Source organism: Camelus bactrianus, chromosome 7 (genome assembly GCF_048773025.1).
Source record: "Camelus bactrianus isolate YW-2024 breed Bactrian camel chromosome 7, ASM4877302v1, whole genome shotgun sequence".
Lineage (NCBI taxonomy): Eukaryota > Metazoa > Chordata > Mammalia > Artiodactyla > Camelidae > Camelus > Camelus bactrianus.
Genome location: NC_133545.1, coordinates 44,249,752 through 44,271,605, shown reverse-complemented (window position 1 = coordinate 44,271,605; position 21,854 = coordinate 44,249,752). Strand labels below are relative to the sequence as shown.

Below are 21,854 nucleotides of genomic sequence, written 5' to 3'. Positions count from 1 at the left end.
TCTGCTTTGCTGGGAGGTCCCACAGGGTCACGCAGAAAGCCGGCTGCACCTCAGGTCGGGGGTAATTATCAGCTCCGTGGTCTGGGTGGCCAGGCCACCACTCTTCAGAAAATTAAACTGTTCCAGGCCTCCGGAACTTCTGCCAGAAGACTGGGTCAGCATCTCCTCGGGACCCTTCCTTGTCACAATTTCTCTTCTCTAAATAGTAAATACTGTGTCTGTGATTGTTTTCACTAACTCCTGGGGCTGATCCCTGTCACAGCCGATCCGGGAGACAGCAGTGCTGGTTAGCACTCGGGAATATGAGACGTTCGCACTGACTCACCTCCAAGCTTCCTCTAACCCTGTGGTTCAGAATTGAGAGGGTTTTGTTATAAGCAGCTGGGTTTCTATCCATTCTCTAAGCCAACCTTCATCAGACTAGGTTGTCCCCATCCAAGCATCCCTTCCTGAAAAATCAAGGAGAATTATCATCTGCCTATGATAAAATTGGATAGAGCATAATAGTTCGATTTTTGTTGAACTATCCAACAACAACAGCACACAAAAACACTTTCTTTTACACTGTTAGGTTTAGAAGAAGATGGCAGAAACACGACAAGGTCCTTAGGAAGAAGGGAGGGGCACGGATGTTTATTGAGCACATACTCTGCACCAGGTCTTGTGTTCTGCCTTGTTTCATCATCAAAACTACACTGCATATTCCATCATTTTGTCAATGATGAATCTGAGACTCAGAGAAGTTATCGCTAAGAGAGAAGAAACACAACTGAAAAGAGCATATGACTGTTAAGTGCCAAGCCGGGCCCTCCGTGTCAGAAATGCAGCAGAGGCTGGGAAGAGACAAAGGTGAGCAAGAGCTGGGGTAGGTGGTCCGGGAAGCACACAGAAGGCTTCGGTAAGCGACGGGTAGCTGTGGGGGGAGAGAACATCCTGTGAGAGAATCCAAGTGAGGATGGAACAGAACATGTTCTCTGGGAGGGTGTTCGCCTGCTTCAAGACCCAGGTTGTGATAGGAGGGAGCTGGGGGCTCTGGACTCTACACTCTTGGCATTGGAAGTGGCCCAATATGGGCACACGTCTGTTCCAAGCGGTCAGAGAAGGAAGCACAGTGACCCACATGGTCATATAGCCACAAGGGTCCTTCTGCCCCTTGGGTGGGGCCCTTAATCTAGCTGGCAGACTTTTCGAGGCTTACTGGGGCAATTAAATTCAGCATATACATGTATATGTAAATACCACTTCTCCTAAAAACAATTAGTAAAATGAGTGCCCACAATGTGAGTATAAAAGTTGGACACCCCAGTGTTCTGTATTTAGTGACGGCATGAAACGCATCCAACATAACATCTCTACCTTTTGGAGTTTATCCCTATTTCTATGTTTCTTTAGGACACTGCAGTTAATTCTGATGTGTTCATGTTCTATTCCAATATCCCACAACTACTATCCTGTTTATTCATCTGTCTTTATGAGCATGAAGATTTTCATAAAGGTAGGAAAGAAGCAAAGTACATTTGGGAGATTATAAGGCAAAAATGTTTTTTAAAAATAGTTTTCCCCTTTTTTGGTGTGGGGAAGAGCAGGGGGTACAGCTCAGTGGTAGAGTGCAGGCTTAGCATGCACGAGGTTCTGGGTTCAATCCCCAGCACCTCCATTTAAAAATAAATAAATAAAGTAGAATAAAAATAAATTTTAAAAAAGTTTTTATTTTCAATATTGAATCAATTCAAGAAGAATTCAGTCTGCAATGTCAAAACTAGGTCACATATCCTGACTTCCTTACACCCACAGCTTAATAATCTAAAAATAAAAATCAGTTCTTGTCTGAGGGTTGTGAAGAGCTCATAATTGCTTTAGAGTGAAGCTCAGAATGACTGCGCCTTCTCCCCTCTCTTCCATTTCTTGGAGAGGAGAGTATCATTTTTCAAGTCCAAGGTATTACATTGCGTGGTAACCAAGTAGGAAAATCTCTGTTGAAGACGAAATAATTCTCATCATTACGCTCTTCAGGCAAAAATGAGGCCCCTTGTTTAATGCTGCCTATAAAGATAGCAGAGAAGTAATATGAACCAATTGTTGGTTAGAAATCTTTTCCCTGTAAAAAAAAAAAAATTGGTTCACAAACGTTTTTCTGCCTGCTATCATGGCAGTATTTTGAATTAAGAGCTTGCTTTGATTTTTACAGAAAACTGGTTGCCCCTTTTCCAGCTACTGAATTTTCTTACTCCTTAAGCCCAAGATCCAGCGGTGTTTGGAACATCATTACCACACACACATTAGCTGTGTGCCTGGCTGGGGTGAAGTTCTGGTTTGTTTGCTTTATGAGATTTTGTGCCATTAAATAAAACCTTGGGCTTCTAGAACACTGATGAATTTCCCATCATAGCTACTCATCCATTTACATACGTGGATATTTGTAATAGGGACAGCCTTCCATTTTTATTAGCACCTTCTTATGGAAGTATTTAGCCTTCTAACCAGCCAGAGTTTTTAAAAACCAATTCCTGGAGTTTTCATAAAAATTTAAAGTATCTATCAAGAGTTTTTTAACTGTAAAGATCAGCTATAAGATGGAAATGGAAGAATCCATTAAAATCTCATTATAGGAAGAGAAATTCCCTGCCACTTTTCCTCAATTCTACCCCACAGGAATGTAACTGCCCTCCCTTCCCTACCTCTGTCTCTATCTCTACGGCTCCCTATTAGAATCCAAGAGCTGGGGTGGGAGGGGCCAGTGGAGATGTGGGCACGTGGTCCTTGTCCTCAGCCTTGACCACAGATCCTGGATCCGTACCTGCTGTGGTTGGCTGGCTGCGATCCCTGCATCCTCAGTCCTGCTCCCTTCATTCTTCATCCACAACCTTGGAGAAGCAGAATAAGGTTTGAGTCTCCCAAACCCTATTTCTAATCAAAATTTAGACATTTCCACAACCTGATTTCTTTTAGACCAAGCCAGCGTTTCTTTTAAGCCCGGTCTGTTCTGTGAGGCCAGCTAATTAGCCTGCCTGTACCAGCAGTACTCACTTTTTATTACCTTTAATAAAACAAAGCCAGGTTTGAGGAAGTGTTGGATGTAAGCTGTCTCCAAAACCTCAGGAAGGGAACCCCCACCTTCCAAGCCCCCTCCTCCTCCCCAGGAAGATTTGTGGTCTGGTTAGAAGGACCATTTAGATGATGAAAGGAACCAGTGGACAGCCCCTGATTTATAAGCAGTGTGATTTTTTTTAATATCCACCAAATTAATATTTTTATGTCTGTTCCCCCATCAGGTTGCTTCGGTTTGAATTTCAACGAGGGGAGCCTGCCAAGACCACGTAGTAAAATACGAACTGGATCATAAATCCCAGCAGGGGTGGGAGAACGTAAGACAGATTGCTAACACCTTTGAAAAAAAAAAAAACTTTTTAAACAAAAAAGGCAGGAATTTGCTTTCAAGTATACCAGGCCCAGCAGGGAACAGGAGAGACACAAGTCGTCAGAACGTGAAAGCTGGTTTGCCTCCCCAAGATCACTTCTCGTGGACTCCAACCCATAGAAAGCCATTCCGGCAGGTAAATCAGGCCCCGTGGGCCTTCCATCTGACACCAGTGATGTTTCTCTGGGATGTGTGTTAGAGATAAGGCAGAAATACTCTCAAACGAGTACCTTCCAGAAAGCCGCTTCTTTCTGCATGCCTCCCTCTGGAGTGACCATTCACACAGCTCATCAAAGTCTCCTTTCATTAGTGCCACGCCGAGGGAAATCAACACAGCTGGCAAGACGGAGTTTGAAGCTGTAAGAAGAAAGCCATGTGTTTCCTCCCTAAGACGAAAATCATTTCCCTACGAGGAATAAAGAGCTTTTACAAACTTTCTGGATGGATATGTCTTGGAGGGGAATGAGCTGATTACTCTCACACCCTCACTGTGTACCAGCAGGAGAAACAGAAGCCCTTATTTTGCTTAGTTTTCTAACAGGTTGACTATATTTGAGCATATATGGAAAAGTAAATGCCCTTATAACCTACCTTATTATTACACCGATTTGGATAAACCACAGATCAAGTCATGTCGGCTGAAACGTAACCGCTACCCGCAGGAGAAGCCCGATACAGCTCAGCTGATAGCCCATAAAACAGACGCTAGTCCTGTCTGTCAACACCGCATTATAAAGGCGTCTCACTAATCCTCCTGCTGGGCAGCACTAAATCCTGGACCAGTGTTGTCTTTCCTTTCTGTCACTTGCCTATCCCTGGGTCTTAGGACACACAATTTGATAACGGGAGCCAGATGACCTGCTCTCGGCAGCTGTAACATCTCCCGCATCACAACTTCACCAGGAACTAATGGGGTTCCACGGAAAGCCACTCACAGACCAAATTGCCCTTTCTCATCACACTTTACCAAAAAACCCTTTGGACCTTTGTTTTACCCAACTGGGCTTAGAGGCAAAGTCATGGCTGCGACTTTCAGAAATCTTGTAAACAGGCAAGGGTGCAGCCCCCAAGAGGGACCAGATGTGTAAAGAGATTCACACTGAATGGAAACACACGGAGGAACTCAGAATCTGGTTTTACTTTTTGGTTCAAGGATGTAAAGATTTTGAATTTGTCAGTATGAGCATTTCATTACAACCATAGGAGAAGAATTTTATATATATAATATATAATACATATAATATTTATATATATATAAAAGATAATGTTAGTTTTTAGTTGAATAGCCTAAACCTTTAGCAAACTCTCACAAGTTCCCACAGTTGAGCACAAGTCCCACAGAAACCCAAAGTACATGAAAAGGTTTTTTCTAGGAAGTACATTAGTAGGACAATTACTGAAATTTGGAAAAGGTCTATAAGTTAGATAATAATACTGTAGCAGTGTTGATTTCCTAGGTTTAATACCCACACTGTGGTTATGTACGTGAGTTTAGGAATACACGCTGACGTAGTCAGGAATAAAGCACAACGTGTCTACAACTTCCAAACCATCCCAAGAAAAGTATTATCCAGAAAAGTATTAGCACAAAGAGACACACACACACACACACACACACACACACACACACACACACACAATGATAAAGCAAACCCAGTAAAATATTAACATCCGAAGAATCTGAATGAAGCCTATACAGGTATTCTTGTTACTATTTCTGCAACTTTAATATAGATCTGAAATTATTTCAAAATTAAAAGTTTTTTTTTTAAGGCTTCTTTTTTAGGCCTGCCAGAGTTATTGTCTCTTTTTCTTTTTTAACTTTCTTTTAAAATGTTTATTTTTTATTGAGGTATAATTGACATATAATATTATACTAGTTTCAGACGTGCAACATAATGATTGGATATTTGTGTACATTGCAAAACAATCACCAGGATAAGTCCAGTTGACATCCATCACCACACATAGTTACACAGCTTTTTTGCCTTGCGATGAGAACTTTTAAGATCTACTCTTAGCAACATTCACATGTGCGATATGGTATTGCTAACTATAGTCACCACGCTGCACATTACATCCCCAGGACTTGTATTTTGTAACTGGAAGTTTATACCTTTTAACCCCCTTCACCCATTTCACCCACTCCCTAACTCCCCATTGTCTCTTATTTAAAATAAAAGCCCAAAAGAATGCCTTTGTAAGTTTCTTTATTTGCTTCCCCATATCCATCTCAAAAAGGACTTGATATAGGTTCTTCCTATTTTGAATATCATTTAAAACCCTTGATCTTGAAAAACGGAGGATGTGGAACCGGAGATAAAAATGGCAAAACACAAATTGCCACCAGTTACGTGAACATCCAGAGAAGAGAGATTCTGGAAGGAAAAGACCTGAATTCTCTAGGTCTAGAAATTTCCAAGCTATGACAGTTCTACCTCTGTGGCCCTCAGTTTCCTCATCCTTAAAATGGGCATAAAGGCAGGGCTCTAGTGAGGACTGTACAGGACCTGCCACCTGCTCAATCAGTGGTGTCCAGTCTCGGCTCTGCCACCTCTTCCGACCTCTAGTCTCCTTGTCTGGAGCAATGGGACAGCACCCCATGGCGTGGGGTAGGAATCACAGTCTGCCCCACGTTTTCTGAGTGTCCATGGAAGCCCAGTGGGAAAGACAGCCGTCACCAAGGCTCTGCTTAGGCACCTGGGGGAGCTTCTTTGCCCTTTCAGACAAGCCTTTCCCTGTATCTCTGCCTTTGGTAATGGAAACATCCCAACTGCACTTTTTCCTGCTAATCAAATCCCATTTGGGCTGAAGACCTTGCTGATGTTTATTACCCCAAATCTGCTTTTCAGAAATTTCTGAGCTAAACATGTGGGCCCCAGCCCTGGGCCGAAATGGAGATTGCACTTTCTTCTTTCTCTTTATAACCAGAAACACCATTCTGCTGCCATGGAGAATGGATGCACCTGAGCACAAAGTGTTGTTGCCCACGGTCTCCAAATGAACGTGGGCCAGATTCGACTCTGGTACACGCACGCTCACGCCCGCACGCACGTTCTCAGCCAGTAAAAGCCAAAAGCACCGAGGACCATCTGAAACCCACCAGCCAGCAAACACTGTCCCCTTTCTGGAACCGCTGGGGATGTAGACAATGTCCTGATGTGGAGCATGTGTGTAGCTTGAACTGGCGATAAATCGAGGCCCTAATCCTGATGCACAACAGCACAGGCAGTAACGGGCAAGAACGTCTCAGCCGCTGACATACCTATAAATCACGTTTATTTTCATAGCACATTTAAATAATGTTTTGGCCCTGGGGATTTTCCACCAAGTAATGAAGCATCACCCAATGAGAGTCTGCAACGTTGCTCGGATCTGTAATGCCCCTCACAGCAGAGGAATAAAATCTGTGATTTATATGGATGTCATCGGGGTGGTACAAGGGCTTCCTTTCCTCTGCACAAGACACTGCTTTGCATCCGGATTAGAGATGAGATTTATCTGCAAAATAAACAAAGGACAGGCCCCCCACGCCCTGTTTTCTCCCTGCATCACCCCAGATGAGGTCTCAAACCATCACACGCGCACACATGCACTCACTCACTAAAAGCACACCACTGCGCGCACGCGCACACACACATGCACAACACAGGCAGATTTATTATGAGATAGGAGAGAGAACCATCTTGATAAAAAGATGATAATTTGTACATTGACGAAGATTTGTTTTATCAACAGTTCCTCACAGGAGGCGTCTAGCTTCTGGGCTTGCGCTGTCCCTGAGCAGTGCTGGCTGCCCTGCCCGATGTGGCGTGGGTTCCTGAGACCGTCACCCAGTGGAGAGAAATCAAACAAGGTGAACGTGCAATTCAAACTCACCTGCCACGTTCTATCTTCTTTTTTGAGGGGAAATATGATCTCATTTTAACAAGATTTTCCTTTGGATGGTCTTATGGGTGGTTGCCCCTGGTCACTCAGGACAAATTGCAAATAGTTCTGTTAAAGCCATCATGAATTCTTCCTTCCTTCCTTCCCTCCTTCCTTCTTCCATCTCTTTCTTTTTCCTTTTCTTCTTTTCTCTCCTTGACAGCCTCCTAGTCTCTAGAGCACACCAGCACCCGCAATATGCCTTACCTTGGGGCTCCTGCCCTCCTTACTAAGTGTAGGTTGCTTCTGACAGTTAGGGAAACACGTAAACTGCATTTCAGTGGAGCATAACCTTGTGAAAATAGGATTCATCGCACATGATTTGGATACGAATCTACAGCTCATTCTGTGACTTTCAAACTTTCAATTCCATGCAGAAAACAGTGAAAAGAGGGTAATAACTCACGTTGTTCTGCTGCTTTGCAGTTAGCAAAACACATTCCTGTGCCATATATTGTCATCACAGCTGGTCTTCACACAAACCTGAGAGACAGGTAGGGCAGCAGGCGGGCCAGCATCTTACGTGCAGTCTTTGCTCTTGGAGAAATCACTGCTGCCTCAAGGACCCAGAGGTGCCTTACTTTTCTGCCGCAGGTTCACGGTTTCAGAATCACTGGAGAAACGAAAAAGCAGAAAGCCTCATAATTTAATACACAAAACCACTCCTTGGCTGGCCAAGAGTGGATAATGGATACCTGGTGGCAGCCTTAAAGGCAGGGACACTAAACAGGCAGTTTCACTTGAATCAACCCAGAGTCAGGGTCAGGCTCGCTGGATGCTACCTGGATATTGCTAAGTGAGGGTTATTTCCCAGAAAAACACATTCTCACATTTACTGATGTATATTCCATTTTCAAGCCAAAGGGTGAACTTTCATTCATGCAATCTGATTTTTGTGGAATGGAGAGAGATTACAATGCTGCTTTGTGCAAAATTTCCTATGCCTTAGGTGAAGGTAAGCACATTTTCATGTTTTGGCCCAGGTCACAAGTTTAGAATAAAAATAAAATGCAAGCTCACATCTCCCCTTATCTCTGCAGTGGTCACATCAAAGAAAGTGCCCAGCAACCCCACATCTGGATGCGAATATATTCTTTGCTTTTTGTTATTTTAATTTTTCAAATTTGTTCTGAAGTTGCACAGTAGCCATCCATATAGCAAGGGGAGATTTTTAATTTACAAAGGTAATTGCCCCAAATTAACATTAAAAAAAAAAAAAAAAGACAATTAGGAAAAGCAGCATTGCCTAGATGAGTCATTGACTAATCCTTGACTGCTGGAGAGGGTGGCCTGCCCCTTACAAGCAGGGTAACCACCCAGGGTAGCTGGCCTGGGGCAGTTCTGGCCGATGCAGCAGTTCTGGCTCAATTATTAATAGCTTCTCTTTCACTTTCACAACTGTCCCATATTAGATGCTAAATGACACAGTCAGCCTACCTAAAAGCTGTAGGAAAATCCGAGTTGAAACAGGTCTTAGTTTTTAAGGGCTTTGAAAAAAAAAACCTGAAAATGGAACTAGAGGAGTGGAAAAAAAGGAAAAAGAAAAAAAAGAAGAAGAATCTGTGCAGTCAGTTCCGTTGTTGAGCCATAGAAGACTTAGTGAGATTGTATCTATTTTGTTCATGCAATTCTAATTATGAGCCAATAATGTGGAATAGGACTAATTTTATTATAACCACTAGTCTGCAATAAAGCAAATGCACAAAATAATTTGTTGAGTCATGAGGCCCTGATACAGATTAACTCAAGTGCTCACAAGGGCGGCAAGAGGCAGGCCCATGTTTCCCATCTCATCTCATGTCCTTGTGGCTGGTGGGTGGGAGGGAACTGGTCTGCACCCAGTTTGGTTAGCAAATTGCAAGTAGATGGAAGTGCCATCCTAATTAGATTCTGGACAGCGTGAGAGGCAGGCCCACGGGGCTGAATGAGCAATGGAAACAGCACGCCTCCCTGCCTGGACCGCACATAGCACACAGGGCGCAAGCCCCAGATGCCCCCTCCCCCCCCCCGAGCAGCCCTGGCTTTAGGGAAAGGAGTAGTGGCATTTTTCAGTTACGGGGCTTTGGTCTCCCTTGAGCAAAACAGGGCTGTATCTTTCCACTTCTGGTGGCACTTCACGCCATGATGCCCTGTTTAAGGCTGGCATCCCCGTCATAATTAGCTCAGTGGCAGATGTGGAACCAGCATTCCCCCAGTCACACATCAGGGAACCCAGATGCATCATCTCTGCCTGGCCAGCTCCACGTTGTCTTCCAGGAGAAGGACCTGGAACATTCCAGGAAACCCTCTCTGACAGCTCCCCTCCTTTTTCTGCACCCCACCCCAGGGTCTCCCCACAATAAGTACGCAAAGAGTGTAAAACTTCCCCAGCGTTGCATCCTGCTGGTCACGTTTCTAGCCAAGCACTTCGCCCCTTCAGTGACAACTGTTTACTCCTATGTCTCCCCTTCTAGAGACTTTGCTTTTGAGGTAAAGGACACTGTTCTTCTCTGGACTTCCCCAGCCTCGCCTGGTGTCTTGCCTACAGGCACTTGGCCCTCATTTGTGGGATAAATGTTTGGGCAGGCTGAGACCCACTCGAAAACAAAAATAAGTAGTACCATCACAGGGACAGCGTATTTACCAAGCACTCAGTACATGGCATGGGAATGCAGTCAGACTCCTCCAGTCTCTCACTGTGTTCATGTCTGCATAAAAACAATTGAGGTATATTTATATTGAAAGAGAAGTGCATTAATTTATTTCACAAAAATACATATGCACAAACATATATATATATATATATATTCAAAGAATTCTATGTGAAACTTTAAAGAGGCACATGGTAAGTATTAACTAATTACAATTATCTACAACTTCCATCTATACACGGACAAGTTTTGATGTGAATTTAGTGATGTGGGCGGAGCTATTGTTTTAAAGATATATATATGTGGGTGGGGAGGGCTATGTGCAAACTCTGTATTTTCTGCTCAATTCTGCTATGAACCTGAAACTGCTCTAAAAGAATAAAGTCTATTTTTAAAAAAAGGTTTTAAAAAAAGATTTCTTTGAAATTCAAAGCTGAATATAGGATAGCTTGTCTCTACTGCAGGGAATAAATGTGGATACTGCTATTACAGAACAGTGAACCAGAAACAGAGTTTTTTTTTTTCCATCAGCAAATTTGATAATCAGTAATAAGGTATCAGGGTGTGCTAAGGGTTTTGAATGGATTATCTCATTTAATCCTTGCAAGGATTATGCTAAGAAAGCATCTTATCTGCATTCTGCAACCGAGCAGACAGAGGTGGGGAGAAGTTTGTGACGGAACTGGAACTCCACACCAGATCTTCCTGTCTCGAAGCCAGACCCCTGGGCAACTGCTCTGCCCTCGCACCTGGCTACAATGGGGACAAATTCAACTGCACTTTCCAAAACAAATTATCAGTCCCAGAGACATAGGGTTATGGGAAATATTGCCCCCAAATGGAGGGTTCCTTTACCATTTTTCAGTTGTGTCACCACCCTAGCAAGATAAGACATTGGCAGAGCTGTCCCCAGACATTATTCTCTGTCCTTTGTTTGATGGCTATTTTTTTAAAAGACTTTATTTTTTTAAGAGTAGTTTTAGGTTCATAGCAAAACAGTGACGAAGGTACAGATTTCCCATGTATCGCCTGCCTCCAGAGAGCCTCCTCAACTATCCATATTTCCCACTGGAATGGTACATTTGTTACAGTCGATGAACCTACACTGAGACATCATTATCACCCAAAGTCCACAGTTAAATTAGGGTTTACTCCTGGTGCTGTACGTTCTCTGGGTTTGGACAAATGTATAGTGACTCGCACACATCATTACAGTATCATACAGAGAGAGTAGTTTCACTGCCTAAAAATCCTCTATGCTCCACCTGTGCGTGTCCCTTACTGCCACCCCCAACCCCTGGCAACCACGGATGTTTTCCCCATCATCACAGTCTTCTTGCTTTTTCCAGAATGTCAGGTAGTTGGAACTATACAGTATGTATTCTTTTCAGATTAGCTTTTTTTCTACCTAGCACTATGCATTTAAGGTTTAAGCCATGTCTTTTCATGGCTTGATAGCTCATTTCTTTTTAGCACTGAGTCATATTCCATTGTCTGGATGTACCATGGTTTATTCATTCACTTACTGAAGTGAATCTTGGTTGCTTCCCAGTTTAGGCAATCAGGAAAAAAGCTGTTGTAACCATCCATGTGTAGGCTTTTGTGTGGACCTAAGTTTCTACTTCTTTGGGTAAATACTAAGGAGCAAGTTGCTGGATCGTGTAGGTGTGTATAGCTTGGTAAGTTCAGACAAACCATCTTCCAAAGGGGCTGAGCCATTTTGCATTCCCACCAGCAACAAATGAGAGTCCCTGTTGTTCCACATCCTGCCAGATGTTGATTTTGTCAGTGCTCCGGATTTTGGTTGATGGCTGTTTTTAGCATCTGTGATGCACCTGAACCACGATGACAAAATAGATACAGCCCCTGCCCTCAAAGGGGCTTACAGGCCAGAAGGAGGAGGAGACACTAACTGTATAAGCACATAAATACATAGCCACACACTGCGGGATGGTTTCAGGATGCTGTGAGAATACACAGGGGCCTGGCTTGGTCTGGAGCATTTACAACGTGACTCATTTGCGCTTGGATCAAAATTAAGTACTGTTTACAAAGGACGCCTGCAATGTGCCAGCCCCTCTGCCAATCACATCCCAATCCTGTAAAGTAGGTATTATTGTGCCCAATTTACTGGTGAGAAAAACTGAGGCTGAGAGAGGTCACGAAACCTGCTCAAGGTTGGCAGGGGCCAAGCCAAGGTTTGAATGAGGACCGACAAGCTCCAAAGTTCCTTTACCCTGAGCTCCCTCCTCAAACGGCAAGGATCTCCGTGAGCCCTGGTGACTGTTCTCACGAAGCCAGGAGAGAGAGTTGGAGACGCCACCCTGCCGTCCCACTGAAAATCTGTTGTCTGCCCTGGCTGGTTCCCCTCCAACCCGCCCTCCAGAGGCAACCGGGCTGCTCTCGCCCCTTTCCTGCCAAACCATCAGGAGCAGCCCAGGGCTCTTGGTGCTACACTCTTCAGTTTAGTACGGCTCGCTGGGGACCCTCCAGGCTTGGCCCTCTTCCCCCCGCACTCGCTTGCTAGACAGAAGTTCTGTGCTGGCTCCTTGGCTGTGCCAGTGCCTGTTCTTATAATGCCCTTGACCTTCTTTCCCCTCTGGCTAATTCCAGTCTCCTAAGGTCATGTCCTCCAGGGAAGCATCCCCTGATTCCTCAGTCCTTCCAGGCTCAGGCTGCATGCTCCCTCACCAGCCCAGCATCCATCCCACCGATTGGAAGTGGCGGGTGTTGCCAGTGCGTCTCCCTCCTGGGCTTGGCACCCCCGAAACTCAGGGACCCCACAGTGCCACCATCAAGTGCAGTACCTGGCAGCTGGAACCTCGCATGAAATATCTGCAGATGGAGTAGGACTAACTTTTGTCATCACAGAGGGGGTGGAAGAAGAAAAGACCCTTCTTTTTTCATGACTGATTATAATTTTGGCTGCAGCTTGTAGAGTTAAGCCAGATTCATCCATATTTACCCAACAACCTCAAATTCCAGACAATTGCTTTTCATTGTTTTCCCTTGCTAAATATGTGTAATTTAACTAGTTCCCTTTCCTAGGAATATGAATATCCTTATTGAAACAGATTTCAACAACAGTTTTTAATGACAAAATACTTTTACAATATTTAAATTTTGTCCACAATCTTCATTCTCATGTCAAAGGCTAATCTGTTATGTCTTTTATTTAAATGAATAGGTCTCAGAAAAACATAAAGAATGGCTCAATTATTATGTGGGATAATTAATCTCTGAAATTAAAAACTGTCCTCTGTCCAACTGATTTACAAAGAATCTTTTAATGGGCAAAAGAAACTGCTTAATAATCTGCCTTCTGACAAATAAAAGAAAGTCAATAATTTTTTGGAGGTGTAAAAGCTTTTTTTTCAAGATAACACATGGCTTCAGTTTTTAAATCTTACACCAAAGTTATGGTGTTAATTACTTTGATATGTTGGTGGTAACCCATTTGAAAAGGGGCTGGAAGAAAGGATTTTCCCAGCCTCCTGTGTCTCCCTACTCCCCCTCCAAGTAAGCCTGGCCCCCGAAGTCCCAGCCTCGTAAGTAAATCAAGAAGCTTGCTAGCAGCTAAAGCCGGGCACAATTACATAGAAGAGTCACCAGGGAGCACCATAGGACCATGTTTTGTAATTTCAGGCGCCATTTTCCCCTTGGAATTGAGAAAATAATTTCTTGGAAAAAAATGTTAACCTTCTGAGCCCCGACCATCGTTTTATTTATTACTTTCAATATGCCATTGCCACTCATCTTAACTAACTGGGCTTGAAAGGCTATTTTACAGGACAGTGCCATAAAAAGAGAGGCACAATCAGGCTTCTTGGCTTTACCTTTCTGTAAAACGCCACCTTGGCTGTTCGTTTGTGTGTGTGTGTGTGGGGGGGGGGTGTACATTTTACTGTTATCTTTGCAATTAAAGAAACCATTCAGGGAATCCAAAACTACAATGTAGGAGATTTCCCTGCCAAATTTTGATATTTCAGGCAAAAGGATTGTTTTCATTGTTACTACCTGCGTAACTGTCTTCATTCATCAATTCAACATCAGCAAATACTTATTAAGCCATTCATGTGCCCGTCCCTGGGCAAGCCATGAGACTTGAGCCCTGTCCCTCCCCCAGGGTCTTATCCTCAGTGAGAAAGCGCTTCTCTTCCCTCCTGGGAGCCAGATTTCGTTTTAAAGCACCAAAATCTGTAAGTGAAAAGTGAAACATCTGTTTAGATCTTTTCTCTCTTCGCTGCTCTCCAGAATTTTGTTTCCAAAAGAAAACAGTAAAGTTGTTTCTTTCTTGATGTGACAGTGGACTGAGCATAAAGGCTTCAAGTTCTCATTTTGGAAAATGTATGTTAAGCAACTGAATTTCTGTTAATGGTATAAAATAGATGTTTGTGGGTTACTGTTTTTATTTTCCCTTTCCTATGTCAATTAGAATGAATTATTTTGAAATTTAGATCAGAGGAACATACCACCACTCTCGGCATCCAATGGCGGATGCTTCTGGACTCAGCTGGGCTCTGCTTGGCAGTCTCGACACCCAGCGTTTGTCAAAATAAGTGCGGGAAGTCAGTCTGTTTCCTCCTCCTCCCCACTCCATCCAGTCCCATTCGTCTGTAAAAACAAGGTGAAAGTGCAATGTGACATGGCCGGTTTACCACCATTAACAATTTAATCCTCGCAATGTCCCCACAAAGTGCCCCCATTTCCTAGCTGAGCAAACTGAGGCTGGAAAGTATCCAATGATGCAACCAGTATCCAGACCCAAGTTTATCCACCTGCCAAGATCACGTGCCCTCTGCTACTCGACATACATCTCCGAAAGCCTGAAAATGACAGTAGCTCTTGCCAGACCACCTCCATCATCTTCCTGGGCACACAGCTAGACTACATTTCCCAGCCTCCCTTGCAGGAAGGCAGCCCCGTGGTTTCCATCCAGCGGAGTAAGAGTAGAAGTGAGGGACCAAGCTTCCAGGCCTGCCCACCTGCTACACAATCCTTCACTCCCCATCTCTACGTCTCAGCCCAGCAACTAACTTCAAGGCCCTTGGGGATGGGGGAGCCACAGAACAAAAGATGCCTGTACCCTGAATCACTGCTTGGAAGGTACCCACCAGACACTGACGTTAAATGGTTCCATGAGCAAGATGTAACTTCTGTTGTGTTAAGGCACTGTGACGTGGGGTTGTGTGTTAAAGAGTTAGCCCTCATCACCTGACAAAAGACAAGGAAAGATGATGGCATCCACGAAGGCTCCCATTCACCCACCCAGGGGCCTTGGGAGCCTTGCTCTAATTCTGTGATAGTGAACTTGTCACAACCTTCCTGGGCATCAGTCAAAGAAGAGCCTTAAGCCAAATGATCTTTAAGGTCTTTCCCTGATCTGAGAAAATCCTATAATTCTGTGGTGCCCCTCCCTCACCCACTGCAGCCCCTGCCCCCCACTACTAATCCTTATATGCAGGAGCAAAGTTGCCTGGACCAGGAAGGACTTCACCCAAACTCTTACCCGCTCAGGTTTCCTTTTCACATAGCACCTTTCCTCTGCTTGCTGACCAGCCAACTCAGCCATGCCAGCAACATGAGATGTAAGATGTACCAGCAGGAAAACAAGTGTCTTCGAATGGCTCACCCTGGGCATGTCATAACCTCCCCTGTCCGCCTCCTGCCGCCTCCGTGGTCTGCATGGGAACAGAAGCATCTTCCACCAGGAGCAGGGCTAACTGTAGACCAAGACCCTGAAAACTGCTGAGCATCAGAAAAATAAATAGAAGGAATTCCCCTCCCTAAAAGCACTGATTCTTCAAATCACATCCCTTTGGCATCTATAAAATGTATCAATACTTAAGATACTAAGAATATCTTCAGTGGTTCCTGTGATATCACTTTCTGTCACTGAATATGATGGGTGCAAATTGAAGATAGTATTAATGGAGATAAAGGTAGAACTGAGCATTTTAATCGCAGACTCCTGGCCAAATCAGAAAAGGAGTGTGTTGCTTGCAGCGTTTGTTATTCAAGCCGGGTACCTTACGCTGAGACTAATTTCGCCCTCTCCTGACCTACCTCAGCACTTCCACAGACAAGATGTAAATGCTTGCAAATCACTCCTGCCGCTGCCCACCTGTTTTATGAACTCTGCACCTGAGCTCCTGACCCGCCATAAACTCCCCGAGGGCAGGGAGCTTGGCCTCCCTGTGGCTCTCACTGCCCATGGCAGGCTGTGTTGAATTGGATAACACTGGGGTTTCTAGAAAAACCAGTGAGGGTTGAAACCTGATTTTTGAGAGTTGTGACAAATTGGTGGTGCAGGTGTAAAAATCCAGGGCTCATGTGCTGGCAGTTCTTGGCTATCTGGATGTGTCAGAAAAGAAAGCGGCAGAGGAGGGAAAGCTGTCAGGAGAGCAAGGACGCAATAGATGCTCTTAATATTAAAATTTTAAATATCAACATAAATCTGATTATTCACAATGGCGGACACTGTTTGGGGGCCGGCCACTGATTTTCCTCCTTCCCCTCTTCCTCTATAACAGATTCCTCCCTCTCTGATCTCAGGAGGAGGTGGGGTGGGCAGAGAGCAGGTGCCTGACCCAAGCTTGGCCATTCAGAATCCCTTCTCCTCCACCAAAGTCACTGGCCAAATAAAACCCCTCCCTGGGGATTTTCTGCTGAACCATGCCCCCTCCGCTTCCTCCCTTCCATGTTGCCTTTCTGTCCCCTGTAAACTAAAGAATCCTGGCCACTCAAGCCATTGACAGGACCCACAGTATGTATTGTTCTAATGCACTAGCACCTGACTCAAGCCAAATTATAAATTACCATAATCACCAAGGGTAAAATCCAAGGTTAATGATGAAACAAATTAATGCATACTTAAAGTATATAAAAGTGTTCTCTAACTACTACAAGATGGAATAAGGTTAATTAAAGTAATTTTCAAAATATTAACAGAACTGTAGTTCCAGCAAGTACGAGAACATTATCAGCACATTTGAATCATTAAAGGACTTAAACAATGTATAGAGCCATGGAGAGAGCACTTTTATTTCTGAAGGTCAAAAAAAGGATGAACTCTTAAGCTTTTCTTTGTGTGTGTGTGTGTGTGTGAGAGAGAGAATATTCTATGTTTTACAAACTGCAGCATTATTATATAGAAGATTTAAACTGCTCTAATATTATTTGAGGATTTCTATTTATGAAAGAGGTGATCTTGCTTATAGAAAAAATAATTAAGTTTAACCATTCACGAATGGACAGTTATTTGTAGGTACTTAAACATGAAGATCTTATCCGAGCACGGTCATTTGTAATTTTTAGTGCTTATTTGACCGCCTGTAAGCACACAGTTGAGTACAAGACGGCGACGGTTTCTGTAGTGCCACTGCTGCTTTGATTGATAATGAGAAGCTACAGCCACCATTTTTAATTTTTAAAATGCAAGATTATTCTGGAGTAAATTAACCTAATCACACAGGGCAAGTAAATTAATGTCAGTTCATTACCTAACAGCAAAAATAATATTAACCCAAAGAATCTAAATCCACTTCTGACACATATTCAATTTTTATAATGTTACGTTGACAGTCTTTTCTAGATTATATGTGGTGGTTTTCAGCATTAGCTTCTCTGCTAATTGGAAACGTTGGGCGTGAGAGCACAAATAGTCCAGGGGTGCTGAAGAAGGCTGCTTCCAGGATTGATCCAGCAACATTACAACTCGGACACCACTTCGCTGAAACACCATTGGGTATTTTGCAAGGCCAGCCTGCCTGCCGTAAATTCAGCCAATGAGAAGGTCTCAGGGCTTTCTGTGCAGTAGGTCTATTTTTTCCAAAGCAGCGCAGTAGTTCTGGTTTGAAGAATTAAGGCTCCCCGGCCCTCCTTCCTCCCCACTCCTCCCCCCCCTCCCCTCGCAAGTCGCTGGGGGGTGGGGGGCGTCAGGCAGTGCCGTGAGCGCTGGCTGCTTCCTCTGCTCCCTGAGGGATAGTTCCCCCCCATCCCACCCCTCCCCCGTTTTCCCAAAACGGGGCTCCACATGGGTCCCACTGACTGGAGGAAAGGCGCTGAGCTTCTCTCGGCCTTAACAGCTTGCGAAGTTGGGAAATTTATGTTGCAACCTTGAGAACGGCAAAGTAAATAGAGAGCACGCCAGCTCTGTGTTTTCCTGTTGATGAATTCTCCAAGTTCAGACTGGAAGCCCTCCAACGACTAAAGTCGCCACAAGTGGAACGTTAACCCGGGGCCCTTCGGCTGCTTTTCCCACCTGGTCTGTCTGCTTTCTCTCCCACCTAGAAAGTTCCAGAACACCTCTGGGCTTCTGCTGGCTCTGTATGTTGCGCAGGGAGGAGCCGGCTTCTCTTAACCACGCAGAACAAGCCAGGGCCAAAGACGGTGAAGGAGGAAGCCAGCGACGACGTGGGACAGGAACTTTCCAGAACTTCTCGTAGCGAGGCTTGCTGGAGCCCAGCTCCTAACGTTTAGCGAACCGCGCTCAGCTCGTGGAAGTGAGTCGACGATTTAAAGCCAAACTTTTCTAGCTTTAAATGTTTGCCGCGTGCTCTGTTGCACATCTTCTATCATAAATCCGTCATCTTCTCCTTGGGAACGTGATAGATTAGCCTTACATTTATTTGTTTTTTCCGAGCATGAGACATACAATTTATAGACCAGTCTAGGTAAAACGATGATTTTAACTCTCTTAATCATTATTTTTAGAGTTTATGCAACTGGATTTTTTTCTTTACCATCTTTAAAATTCTAAATATAATATTTTCCTAATTATAAAATTATTACATTAACTATAAGGGAACATGAGAAATGGGTGTAAAATTTTAAAAATATTTGTAATTTCATCACCCACAGTTAAGTGTTGTTAACATCTTGGTGTATTCTTCTTTTTCTTCTGGTAGCTACACTATCTGGATGCTGACTTTTTCATTTGATTTTTATATCATAAATATCATCTCAATATTTATTTACTATCAATAATCTTCAAAAATGAGATTTTTAATGACTTCAATAATATTCCATCATTAGAATGTGTCATAATGTTCTTAACTAATCTACTGTTGGATATTGTAAGTAGCATTCCAGTAAACATATTTCTAGGTTAATCTTTGGCCACATCTCCTAAGTATTAATTCCTTAGGATAGATTCTTAGAAGTGAAATTACTGGGTCAAAGTGTAGGAACAGTGTTAACATACTTAATACATTTTGCCAGTTTTTTCCAAAAGATGCTTATCTGTTTAGCTCCCACCAGCAGTGAGTGAGATGCCCTACTTTGCTGTGCTCTCATCCACAGGGAGGTTTGCTGTTTTCCTACCTCTGCAGATACAATAGGTATTTCTGGTGTTGAAACAAGTGGTCTGGCCCAGGGGTGGGGAGGAGTGTAGGCTGGGAATCAGGAGACCTGGATTTGAATTTAGGCTGTCCATTAGTTAACTCTGTGACCTTATGGAAAACCCTTAGCAGGAAAGATAAAGAATTGAAACAGTAATGACTGTCCACATGAGATAACGAATTTGGACAAGTAAAGTGTAAAGTATAGGGTTTTTTTTTTATTATTACTGCAAGGTGCCTACCCTTTGCTATTAGTATCTAAGAAAAAAATCAAAACTTGAGTGTGCAGATTATAAACAAAAAAATGAACTCTTGATTTAAGGTTTCCTTTTTAAAAATAAGAGAAAAGGACTTTCTTGTTAGCATAATTTCTCACATCCCTTTCTGAGCTCACCAAAAAACAACAAAAAAATTAAGCAGTATCTGAAATCTCAGATGAGCCTAACTCTAATGTATTTTGAAATAAAGTTTGACATTACCTTGGATTATGCAGACTAAACCAATAGTTAACAGTTGTATGGAAGGTGGATTCAGCTGTGATTGGCATTTTTGAGGAAGGTACCAAAAACACAAGACATTTTTCAACATTAATTGCCACAACCCACTTCAAAGCCTTCCCTCCTACCATGCTGCTCTGTTCGCACGGTTCCAACACACGCTCCTCCATCCATGTTCTTTCCTCCTCCCCATCCATCTGTAGCTGTGTTTTCTTTAAGGTTTCTCCAGTATCATCTTTCTCCTGAAATCTTTCCCAGCTACCGCAGAGTGAAAGTTTCCCCTTCCCAGGAGTCTTACCTGTGACCCTCATGGGCCAGCTGGGGCTGACCCACTGCTTTGTGAGGTCCTTTCGTCATGTCTAGTGTGTTGCTGTTCGCTCCCCAGATACGCTGTACACGATTTGAGGAGAGAGATTCTTCCTTTGCGTTTGCAGTTCTGTGCCTACACTTGGCCCTAAATTAACTTGCCCCTGAAGTTGATCTCAAAGTTTTACCCAGGGCCAAGCAGTCGCTTTCCCAGTAACTCCGCTGGGGATACTTTCTGTAGACTTTGTCCCTCTTGGCGCGAGGGGGATGGAGGGCAGATCAGTGCCTCCAGCCACATTTCTTCTGGGGACTATTTTTCCCTCATTAATTGTGCTGACAGGATAAGAATAGCTCACAACCCAGCAGCAAAGTCTCATGTGGACAGTTTTGTTCTTTCCTCCTTTTTTCCCTCACCCTACAGTTTCCCGAGTCGCCCTCCACCCACCTTGCTAAATCTATATCCCCTTTCTGATTAAATGTCACTGTGTTTTAAAACTAAACTAAAGAGGAGGCTGCATTTCGGTATAATCGTGTGATTCCCAAAGAAATCTCAATGTTCTGACACATTTTGGAGAGGTGAAACTTAACGGTGTTTTAGTGACAATTCTAGGTCGATTCTAATTTCCAGAGGCTTAGTTAAGCAATGTGTGATTGCAAGAAACAGAAAGCTACCCAAACTATTCAAGTCAAAGGACAGAACAAAGGTAAGGGAGCTATACCAGCCTTTCCAGCACATCAAGCTTGAAATCTTCTGTGAGGTATAAAGTGTTCTGGTTTTAAAAGCATTGAGAAGGGCTGTGCTGGAGTAAGAAATTGGGGCCGTAATAGAGATAAAATTCTTCGCCTCCCATCAGGCAATGGGGAGAGTTCAGAAAACTTTCTAGTTTTTCAGAGCTGTGAGAGGAGGTGGTGATGCCTGGTTTCAGCTCTAATGGGATATAAAGATTGCAACCATTATGTCTACAATTGGGGCATTAGGTCCTGGGCAGTGACCCAAGACAACTTTCCTCAGACTTTACAACACAGTTACAGAAAGAGCATTTGGCAACTGTCTGGAGAAGAGGTTCTGAGAAAGAGCTCAGCAACCCAGCCAAATATAATCGCCTCCCAAAATTAGGTCAAAGTTGTCAGTGTTAGTTGAGGACCTAGAGGCTAAAGTCAAAACACTGACCAGTCAGTCTGTAAACAAATTCATTCTTGGCCTTCTTCAGAAACCAGTCCGTGGGCTCTATCTGCTGTCCTGGCAATAATATCTCAAGAAAATATATTAGGAGCAAAAGTTGAAAGCTAAGTTTGCCATCACCCCTTCCAAAGGAAATCGTTCCACAATTCAGAACTTTCAATTCCTTGTGTTTTTCCATTCCATTTCACACTTCATTTCCATTTTAGTGCTCTTTTCATTTTAGCATCATCTCAGAACTTTTTGCATACTACTGAAACCACTGAAACAAGGTGCTAGGTAAGGCCGTATTGAGTTGTATGGAACAGCTTCCAACCCCTGGCTTCCCATGGTTTGGGAAACAGTGTAGTTTTACCCTGGTTCCCAGACTCAGTCAAGCCATCCCATCCCACCCACCTCCTTCCCATCCTCCCTCTGATCGTTCTCAGCTCGCAAATACACAGGCAGGATGAAGCTGAGCTGTCACTCTTGTCGTTAATAGTGAACAAAAGACGAGGTAACAGTTTGCCAAGATTTAGTTCCAGTCTCAAAATCAGTACAGCTTCTGACTACAGT

The 21,854-nt window shown here is 43.6% G+C and overlaps 1 long non-coding RNA gene across 8 annotated transcripts; it reads right to left on the bottom strand.

The window, feature by feature from the left end:
- Window positions 1–1,689: 1,689 nt before the first annotated feature.
- Window positions 1,690–20,565, bottom strand: LOC141578155 (uncharacterized). Of its 8 annotated transcripts, none has more exons than XR_012508163.1 (9): window positions 20,112–20,565; window positions 15,485–18,572; window positions 15,090–15,189; window positions 14,448–14,589; window positions 9,969–10,032; window positions 7,752–7,958; window positions 3,649–3,775; window positions 2,798–2,864; window positions 1,690–2,043 (listed from the first exon to the last, which is right to left on the bottom strand). It is a non-coding gene; the product is annotated as an uncharacterized LOC141578155 (long non-coding RNA). The 8 variants fall into 8 exon arrangements; XR_012508162.1 differs by having other exon boundaries at window positions 3,649–6,919; window positions 20,112–20,563; XR_012508161.1 differs by having other exon boundaries at window positions 1,690–2,098; window positions 3,649–7,958; window positions 20,112–20,560.
- Between the last annotated feature and the right edge of the window lie 1,289 nt (window positions 20,566–21,854).